The sequence below is a fragment of the Peromyscus leucopus genome, chromosome 3, assembly GCF_004664715.2.
Source record: "Peromyscus leucopus breed LL Stock chromosome 3, UCI_PerLeu_2.1, whole genome shotgun sequence".
NCBI classification, from domain to species: Eukaryota; Metazoa; Chordata; class Mammalia; order Rodentia; family Cricetidae; genus Peromyscus; species Peromyscus leucopus.
Genome location: NC_051065.1, coordinates 5,572,128 through 5,582,539, shown reverse-complemented (window position 1 = coordinate 5,582,539; position 10,412 = coordinate 5,572,128).

The following is a 10,412-nucleotide window of genomic DNA, read 5'->3' as shown; positions in this document are numbered from 1 at the left end:
CGAGTGCTGGAATTAAAGGTATGTGCCGCCACCCCCAGCTGGTAATTGACTCTTAAAGAGCAGTCACCCAATGGAAAAGAACAAGGAAGGAAGAGGAGGGACCATGAGTTTCAAACTAGAATCAGAAGCTGAATGTTCACTGCATTATCAGACCAGGTGAGTGGAGTCCTGAGTCACCAGGTCTAGTCACAAGATTTCCAAAAGCCTCAGGGATTTGGGTGAACCCCAATTCCTGTAAATTAATTTAAATAGGGGACTAAATGCAAAAGTCAAGAAGCAGTAAATTGCTTTTCCCAACAGAGAGGGCTTAGCGAGTTCAGATCAGAGTGTAAGGATGAAGGGCACACCAGAGTGGGAATACAGACTTATTAAAGATACCGAGTGCTCAGAGCTCTCAAGTCCTCCGCCCCTAAAAGACTGATGAACATTAGCCATCAAAACAGGAGACTGCAATATTCTATTTCAGGGAAACGAACTAGCCTACGGGACAAAGCACAAACATAATGACATTGGACCATTGCCACAACAAATGACTCATCGTCGAGGTCATGGTAAAATACAAACCAAGTCAACACACGCCCCACCCACACGGTCAGAGCTGCTGATTGCCTAAGTACACCCTCATAATTATGATCAACCACCAAGGATTACCGGACATCTGAGGCAACTTCTGAAATGATACAAACAAAACAAGCAGGGGGAAAAAGAAAAAAAAAAAAAAAAAAAAAAAACCTTGGAAGAAGTAGAGGGAAGGAAATTTTTTTAAAAAAATATTCATATAGTGAAGCTAGATAGATGGTTTGGTATTTAGAAATACTTGCTGCTTTTCCAGAGGACCTGAATTTGGTTTTCAGCATCCATGTCAAATAGTCTATAACTACCTGTAACTCCTAGTCTCCGGGATCTGATGCCCTCTTCTGTTTTCTGTGGGAACCCACACACATGTGCACACATATACACTGAGACATTCACAAATATGCATAAGTTAAAATAAGACAAAATTTTAAAGTTTATTTTTAATTTGTATATTCTTTTAGCTAGCATAACACCTCCCTGCCCCAGATGTGGGGTGCTCTGTGGGTTTTCTAGTATTAGTATATCAAGATGCCAGCAGGACTGTGCTCCCTCTGACTACTCTAGGGAAGAAATGTCTCCACCCTATCCAACTTCCCCTGGTTCCAGAGGTTCCTCCTGACATCAGTGCAGACTCTGTCCTACTTGTCTTCACAAGAATGTCTCCTCCTACCCCATGCCTGTGTCTTCTCTTCTGTCCCTGATAAAAATAGCTTGTGTTGAATTGAGGGCCTTCACAGATAATCCAGGATGCCCTCATTTCAATATACTTAATTTATCTGTTAACATCATTATCCACTGGCACTGGGTACTCAAATGTTCATATATCTTTGGGTAACCCACCATACACTCCCTACAATGTCCTAATCCGGGAGCCCATGAAAGTTACTTTACTTGGCACAGGGGAATTTACAATTGTGGTTAAGGATCTTGAAATGAGAAAAATTTCGTGGATTGTCATGTATTTCCAGTATAGCCACAGAGATCCTAAAGAATAGAAAACAGAATGGTCATGGTCACAGGAGGCGATGTGACAAGAGCAGAGGTCAGCTTCATGTGAAGAAGGGACCACAAGCCGAGGGACACAGGTGGCAACAAAACAGATTCTCTTCTAGCACCCCTGATGGAATCCAGTCTTACAGATCCATGGTAGACTTTTAACCTCCAGAACAGTGTGGTATGAATGTGTGTTATGGTAAGACATTAAAATTGTAGGTACTTCTGGCTGGGCATGATGGCACACACTTTTAATCCCAATACTTGGGAGGCAGAGGCAGGTGGGTCTCTGTGAGTTCAAGGCCAGATTGGTCTACATATCGAGTTCCAGGACAGTCAGAGCTATGTAACAGAGAGACCCTGTCTCAAAACAAACAAAAATAATGTATAGGAATTTCTAACGGGGACAATAAGAAACTGAGATTCACATAGTGCATATAATAATAAAAGAAGGTAGCACATATTAAAATTAGAATGAAATGCTTCAGTTTTTAAAGGGGCATACAGAGAACAGAAAAGGAGCCCTTAGATATCATACACATCATATACATTTGGATATCTGTATGTATATTAGCAGAAATGAAAAAACCTAATAGAAATAAGTAAGGTATAATTAAGAAAATCTTACAGAAAATAAACAAAAAATATACAAAATAATGTGCAAAGTAGGACTGACCAGTAACATTTAAAGAAACATAAAACTGAGCCAATATTCACAAAGTAGGAATTCTCCAGGAAGGAGAAGGAAATCAATGATATAGTTTTCTAGTATTTTTCTTCAGGTGAAACATGGCATACTGGGAGTCTAGTAAAACTGATGAGTGTAAGTCCATTTAACCAGGGTCATGAAGTTTCCAGACCACAGAAAAGGTCATATTCCAAAGATACCAGAGGGAAAATCATCCATTGGCAAACGCCAGATAGTCTGGTAGTAATGGTGGAAACTATCTTCAGAATTCTCAGAGTAAATGATTGCTAGCCTGTAATTCAATATCTATCCGAAGGATCATAAAGGAATAAAGCTATTTGACAATGAGAAACTCTCACATTTACCTCACAAACATTTTCTCAGAAGCTTTAGAGGGTAGGTAAGCCCAAACTATAGCAACAGCCACAAATACAAGATTCAGAAAATTAGTTTCCTACAGAGAAACAAGGGAAAGGTGATACCTCTGATGAAGGTGAAGAGGGTTCCCAACAAGTTAGGCACAAAGGTTAGAAACAACCAGTCCTCAAAGGAAAACTGAGAGATACTGTGTCAACTCTGATGGATCTACAGCCTGCTCCACAAGACAAAGCCCATGCCTATTACCATTAACTGACCCCCAAACCTGTGGATTTGTGTGTCCTACGCCCTACAGGAGAACTTAATACCATTATTCTCCTAAATGGACTTAGTTGTTAGTCGTTTTTACTCTTTTTGGGGGGCCCGCCACCCAGCTACCAAATAAATACAAAGAGGCTTTTACTTACTTATAAATGCCCAGCCTTGGCTTGGCTTCTTTCTTGCCAGCTTTCCTTAACTTAAAATTATCCCATCTACTTTTTGCCTCTGGGCTTTTCCCGTTCTCTTACTTCTGTAAATCTTACTCTTACTCCATGGCTTGCTGTGTAGCTGGGTGACTGGCCCCTGGAGTCTTCCTCCTTCTCTGGCTGCTTCCTTCTTCCTCCTTTCACTCCATCTCTTTTCTTCTCCTCCTTCTCCAAGATTTCTCCCTCTATATATTCTTTCTTCCTGCCAGCCATGCCTATCCTTTCTCCTGCCTTGCTATTGGCCAGTTCTCTATTAGACCACATCAGGCATTTTAGACAGGCACAGTAACACAGCTTCACAGAGTTAAACAAATGCAGCATAAAAGTTTTTATCTTTATACCTATATACTAGCACATCTCTCAACTCAATAGAAGAGCTATTTACAGTGGATAGTGATTAATACAGAGACCCACAACTGGTCAACATACTGAGAATAAGGGACTATGGAGTACTCATCTGTAAGGGAACATCTATATCACCCCTCCCCCAGTGCTCGGGAATCATTGTGGAAGTGGGAAAGGAAGAGTGTAGGAGTCGGAAGTAGTGGACATCGACATCAAAACAGTACTTGTGGGCCATGACAGGGCTATAGCACATGTGAACTCACAGCTGTGACTGCATACACAGAATCTGGACAAGATCAGGCCAAGCAAAATCCCAGCAAGAATGGGGGAGGGGCTTATAAAATGTCACCTCTAGCTGAGGAACTATTGGCCATTGATGGCTGCTGAGGGAGGGAGAACCAGTTTTCTGCAGAGAGGAAGCCTCTGAGAGACTATGCAGCCTCCGGTAGATGGTACTGTACCCATGCTGTGCATACAGACAACATTCAGGACTCAGGAGGTTTAAAACGAAAAAGAGCACATGAAGTTGGGATGGAAAAGTGATGGTGGAGATAGAGGAGGTACTAGAGCAGAGAGAATAGAAGAGCAAATTTGATCAAAACATTGTAGGATTTATGAAATTTTCAAACAGTAAAAAATAGGCACATTTGTACTTTTAAAGTAGACAACACTTCTAATTCATTAGCAGAGTGTGGTGGTTTGAACAAAAATGGCCCCCAAAGGGAGTGGCACTATTAGAGGTGTGGCCTTGTTGGAGTAGTGATCTTTGTTAAATTTTTAAATTTATTTTTCATACCAACCAGAATTCCCCTTCCTCTTCTCCTCCTGTTCCCTCCCCTCACCTCCTTTCTACCCCCTCCCCCATTTACTCCAACAAAGCATGGCAGGGAGGGGAGGGGAGGGGAGGGAAGGGGAGGGGAGGGGAGGGGAGGGGAGGGGAGGGGAGGGGAGGGGAGGGGAGGGGAGGAGAGTAGAGGAGAGGAATGTATTCTGATTACAGTTTCCCCTCTCCTTATTCCTCTTAGTTCCTCCCCACCCGCCACACCCTCCCTCCCATCCAGACCCACACCCTTTCTGTCTATTAGAATACAAGCGGGAGGCCAGGGCCATGGCAGCACACATCTTTAATTCCAGCACTCTGGAGGCAGAGGCAGGCAGAGCTCTGTGAGTTCCAGGCCAACCTAGTGTACAGATCAAGTTCCAGGACAGCCAGAGCTACACAGAGAAACCCTGTCTTGAAAAACCAAAAAGAAGAAGGAGGAGGAAAAAGAAAAGAAAGAAAGAGGAAAAAGGAAGAAAAAAGAAAACAAACAGGCATCCAAAGAATGATAAGTAAAATAAACAAAGACAAACAAATTAGAATAGCTCAAAATACCCAAACAAGAAAAAAAGTAAAAAAAAAAAACACACACACACAAGAAAGATATATGATTCAGAGACACACAGGTTAGTACACAGAAATTCCATAAAAACACAAAACTGAAACATATACCCATGCATAACATATACCCAAAGGAGCCGGGCGGTGGTGGCGCACGCCTTTAATCCCAGCACTCGGGAGGCAGAGCCAGGCGGATCTCTGTGAGTTCGAGGCCAGCCTGGGCTACCAAGTGAGTCCCAGAAAAGGCGCAAAGCTACACAGAGAAACCCTGTCTCGAAAAACCAAAAAAAAAAAAAAAAAAAAAAACAAACAAACAAAAAAAACATATACCCAAAGGACCTATCAGATTAAAAAATAATAATAATAACTTGACTTAACATGAGACAAAGAAGCTGGGCGGTGGTGGCACAGGCACCCTCCCAGCACGCGGGAGGCAGAGGCAAGTAGATCTCTGTGAGTTCAAGGCCAGCCTGGGCTTTCAGTTCCAGGAAAGGCACCAAAGCTACACAGAGAAATCCTGTCTCGAAAAACCAAAAGAAAGAGAGAAAGGAAGGGAGGAAGGAAGGAAGGAAGGAAGGAGGGAGGGAGGGAGGGAGGGGAGGAGGGAAGGAGGGAGGGAAGGAAGGAAGGAAGGAAGGAAGGAAGGAAGGAAGGAAGGAAGGAAGGAAGGAAGGAAGGAAGGAAAAAGAAAAGATGAGACAAAGAACCTCCAAAGATGCCATTAAGTTTGTTTTATGTTGGCCACTACTGCTGGGCATGAGGCCTGCCCTTAATAATGGTTTGTTTCCTCAGTGAGACTCCCTTGGAAAAAACAAATTTTTCATTTGCAAGTGAATATCAATTGGACATAGCTTCTGGCTTAAGGAGGGGGGTGTTTGTCCATTTCCCCTTTCAACTCTAGAACTCCATCTGGTACAGACCCATGCATGTGCCACAGTCTCCGTGAGTTTATTTGTGTGTCAGATTGTTGTGTCTAGAAGGTCTTGGTTCCTTGGTGTCCTCCAACCCCTCTGGCTTTTACATTCTTTCTACCTCCTTTTTCACAGGGTTCCCTGAGCTGAGGGGAGAAATTTGATGGAGACATATTTTTAGGGCCTGAGTGTTCGGAGGCCTCTCACTCTCTGCCACTGTCTGGCTGTGAGTCTCTGTATTTGTTCCTGTCTTCTCCAGGAGGAAGCTTCTCTGATGATGGCTGAGCAAGGCATTGATCTATGAGTGAATCAGAAGGTCAGTAGGAGTCATTTTATGGCTATGTTCCTTTTGCATAACAGTAGTATTTGGTTTTCTTCTAGGTTCCTGACATACCTAGTCTCAAGTTCTTGACCACCAAAGCAGTGTTGAGTATGGGTTCCATCTCATGGAGTAGATCTTAAGTTAAATGAGATATTGGTTGGTTACTCCCACAGGCTTTGTGCCACTGTTCAACCAGCCTTGCAGGCAGGCCACCGTTGTAGATTGAAGAGCTTGGAGCTGGGTTGGTGTTCCCGTTCACCTCTGATGGCATGCAGAGTACCTTCCCGTACCATGAGTCTGTAGGGGCGAAGCTCTATGTAGGCACCAGCTCGACTTTGTAGGGGTGTTTTCTTCATCAACAGGGCCTTGTCATTAGTTTATGGAGAGCATTAATAGCCTTGGCAATAGCCTGTATTGTTTGCAGGTTCCTATAGGACCCCTTTGGCCAAGAACTCAAATGTAACCCATTTCCTGTACTGAAGCTTCATTTGGTGACAAGAGATGTCCAGTTGAGGCTGTCTCCCCTGTCACTTGACAGCTTCATTTAGGTCATCTTCATATATGTATTTATTTTAGGAATAAAATTTCTTTTCTTCTTCTTTTCTATTAGTTTTCCACACTACTGCTCAAATGGTCCTTAGTTTTAGTTGCCCTTCCCTGTATTCCCTCCCTTACCTCCTCTTTCTTCCTCCTCTCATTTTGTCCCCCACCCTCATCTCTCCGTAAGTATCTATTCTAGTTCCCCTTCCTGCAGAGACTGACCCTCCCCACTAGCCTTTTACTCTCTACCTAACCTCCATGGGTATATGGATTGTAGCTTGCTTATCAATGATATATCAGTTAACGTCTATGTATAAATGAATACATAACCATATTTGTCTTTCTGGGTCTGAGTTACCTCATTCAGAAAGATTTTTTTCTAGTTCCATCGATTTACCTGTGAATTTCATGACTTGATTTTTTTTAATGGCTGAGTAATATTTAATTCTCTATATGTACCCACATTTTCTTTATCCATTCAGCTTTTGAGGGACATCTAGGTTGTTTCCAATTTCTGAATATTACAAATAGAGCAGCAATGAACATGACTGAGCAAGTGTCTCTGTAGTAAGATAAAGTGTCCCTTGGGTATATGCCCAAGAGTGGTATAGCTGGATCATGAAGTTGACTGCCGTCTTTTTGACCCCCATCTTTCTGAGAAACTGCCATGCTGATTTCCACAGTGGCTGTACATGTTTGTACTTCCACCAGCAACAGATGAGTTTTCTCCTTACTCAACATCCTCGACAGCATGAGATGTCAGATGTCTGAAAGGAAAACTAGGCAAATGGAAGGTGTAAGGTAGAAAAAGAAAACTGATCATAATTTAACACATGGTTTAAGATGAATAACTCTAAAGATAACAGTATAAAGCTCGGCCAGTGTGGTGGTGCAAGCCTTTGATCCTAGCACTTGGATGGGTGGATCTCTGTGAGTTCGAGGCCAATTTGATCTGTATGTCAAGATCCAGGCCAGCCAGGGCATACCGTAAGACACTGTCTCAACAACAATGATATGAAGACTCATTATTGATAAGTATAATTTTCAAATAGCCATACTAATAATACAAGACTTTTGAAAGTGGGTGTATTCAGCAACTGGGGTGGACGTTGTAGAGTATGTCTAAGATTTTTATAACTTGCAAAGTAACAAGTAGGGCCAAGAGAGGTGACTCGGGATAAAGAGAGCACTTGCTCACTTGCTACACTCGTGTTAACAACTGGATGTCAGACCTCCAGCATCCGTGCAAAACCTGGGCTGGTGCAATGGCCTGCTTGCAGTCTCCAGCAAGGAGACTTTCTGTGGGTTCCATGGTCCCTGGAGCAACTGACTAAGTAGACTAGCTCAGTCAGAGAATTCTGGGTTCAAGTGAAAGACCCCACTTCAATATATAAGGTTGAAAGAAAGTGACCAAGGAAGACACCTGACATCAACTTCTGGCCTACACACACACACACACACACACACACACACACACACACACACACACACATACATACACATGCATACACACACAAATGGCAATAAATAGTAAACATTATGTATAACAAATTAAAGAAAAATACTAAAAGAATCAATTGAAGAAACAGAAGTAGCTACTTCTGGGGAAAGGCAATTGGTATGTGAGAAAGTGGGAGATTATTTTTTATTACATGGCTCATCAGACCATTTGCATCACATATATGACATTTTGGTAAGCCCTGGTATTACCAGAATTGTAAGAAGATCACTGTATTCAAGTTGTTTTGCATGTGCTACTGAGTGTCTATTGCAAGTCTTTGGTCAAATAGCATTGTTTAAATATGGGCAAAGGAGCCACGGAACGACTCCTTGGCTTGCTGAAGTTACTACACACAGCTAAGCCTGAAGTATAAACAGCACTGGATGAGCCTGACCTGCCTACGTTCTTCTTATGTTTTCTCCAGCTGTGAAATATATTTATTACTGGAAGTGCTTTTATTTGCTCATTTTTGAATTCCAGGGAGGACACACCTTAAAGAAAGGAATTGCCAAAAATAACCTTCCACCCTGGTGTTACCAGCTGCCTTAAACCATCCTGAAAACTGCATCAGATTTCTTTACATGGAACAGTCACACACCTGTAGTATGTGCTTTGGAGCCTGCAAAATACATAATCTATCAACAAGTATTTGTAAATATTTAATAAATCAAAATATTTATTTATTATTTTGATGCTTATCTATATACTTCAATGATATTTCTCAAATGTAACATACTTATTACAAGATAATTTTTTTTAAAAAAATTAACCTATTATTGTATGTGAGTCCTATGGATGCATACACAGATTTGCATGCCAAGGTATATGTATAGGGGCCAGAGGGCAGCTTTGTGAAGTTGGTCCTTTTGGGGAGTCAGTTTTCTCCTCCCACCTTTCTGTGGGTTCCAGGGATTGAACTCAGGTCCAAGCTCCTTTACACACTGAGCCCTCTCACTGACCCCAATTACTTTTTTTAAAATTTAATCTCACCCAGCTTTCCTGCCTCCTGTTAAGTAGCTACTCTATATGTTTCCAGGCCACTTGCCAGAGGTAACAAGGTATGAGAAATGATGAGTTCATTTTAATGCTAACAAAGAGAACTGAAAACAGAAAAAGAAAGAAAGAAAAAGAGGGGGGAAGGAAGGAAGGAAGGAAAGAAAGAGAGAGAGAGAGAGAGAGAGAGAGAGAGAGAGAGAGAGAGAGAAAGAAAGAAAGAAAGAAAGAAAGAAAGAAAGAAAGAAAGAAAGAAAGAAGGAAAGAAGGAAAGAAGGAAAGAAAGAAAGAAAAAGAAAACAGATAATGTGTTCTACAATTAAAATCACAGAGGATAATATCATGTAGGCACACCATGAGTATGGTGAGATCTTCCTCTCTGCCTCTGGGTTAACTTGATCATTTGAGATGTCTGATAATATTGACTGGCCCTCAGCTAACTACCCCACACGCAGCAGCTAGTTGCCATCACATAACTTGCCTTTTCTCTGAATGCAGTCCAGAGCATGTGGACTGTAGACGTGATACCTTGCTACCTTCGGCTTCCCTGATGCTTCTCCATCTGCCTGCCTGCCTACTTTGAGGGCCCGGAACACGGCATTTTACTGCACACAGCAGAACTAATTAGCTTCTCTCTGCCTCTTTAAAATTTCGGTGCTTTCCTTTCTTCCTTCTATGGTAAGAAATCTGACCTTATTTCTCACCCCCTAGTGTAGGAAGAAACATGGTGGGTGAGTTCGATCTCATTACTGGTGGGAGCCTCCAAAGGAAATGATCCCACCTCCTTCTCCACAGCCCTCTGCATCCTCAAAGAGAGCAAGCTCTCGCTTCCTGATGCCTCTTTCCAGTATCGGGTCCCGAACTGGCGCTTAAGTATAAGAGACGGTGTTTGGTCAGAAATTTTTATGGTTGTCCTTTGGCCTGAGGCTGGGTGTGAATAGTGGATCAGCTTTGTTTTATCGGCCATATGATCTGCAGCTCTGGGGAATGAATTTTGCATAGTCTAACTCCACTAAGAAGCTTTTTCCCCTCCATAACACTGATGTTTACTCAAACCAGCTCAGATCCCTGCATGCATGCTTTCTTCATCAGAACCCCTAGGGACAGGGGGTGGAGCATGACAAGTTAGATTCCAGCATTGAACCCCACCCTGTGCTGCCAACAATTACTATAAGATTAAGATACGCTGGCGGCCAAATCAGTTCCTGAAAGGGAATCCTTCCAGTGAAGCCTGCCTGCTGTAACTCAGTTAACCTGTAAGGCGAGTCTTGGTTCACGCCCCTACAATAGCATTAAAAAGTGAGTCCCCTGCACTGG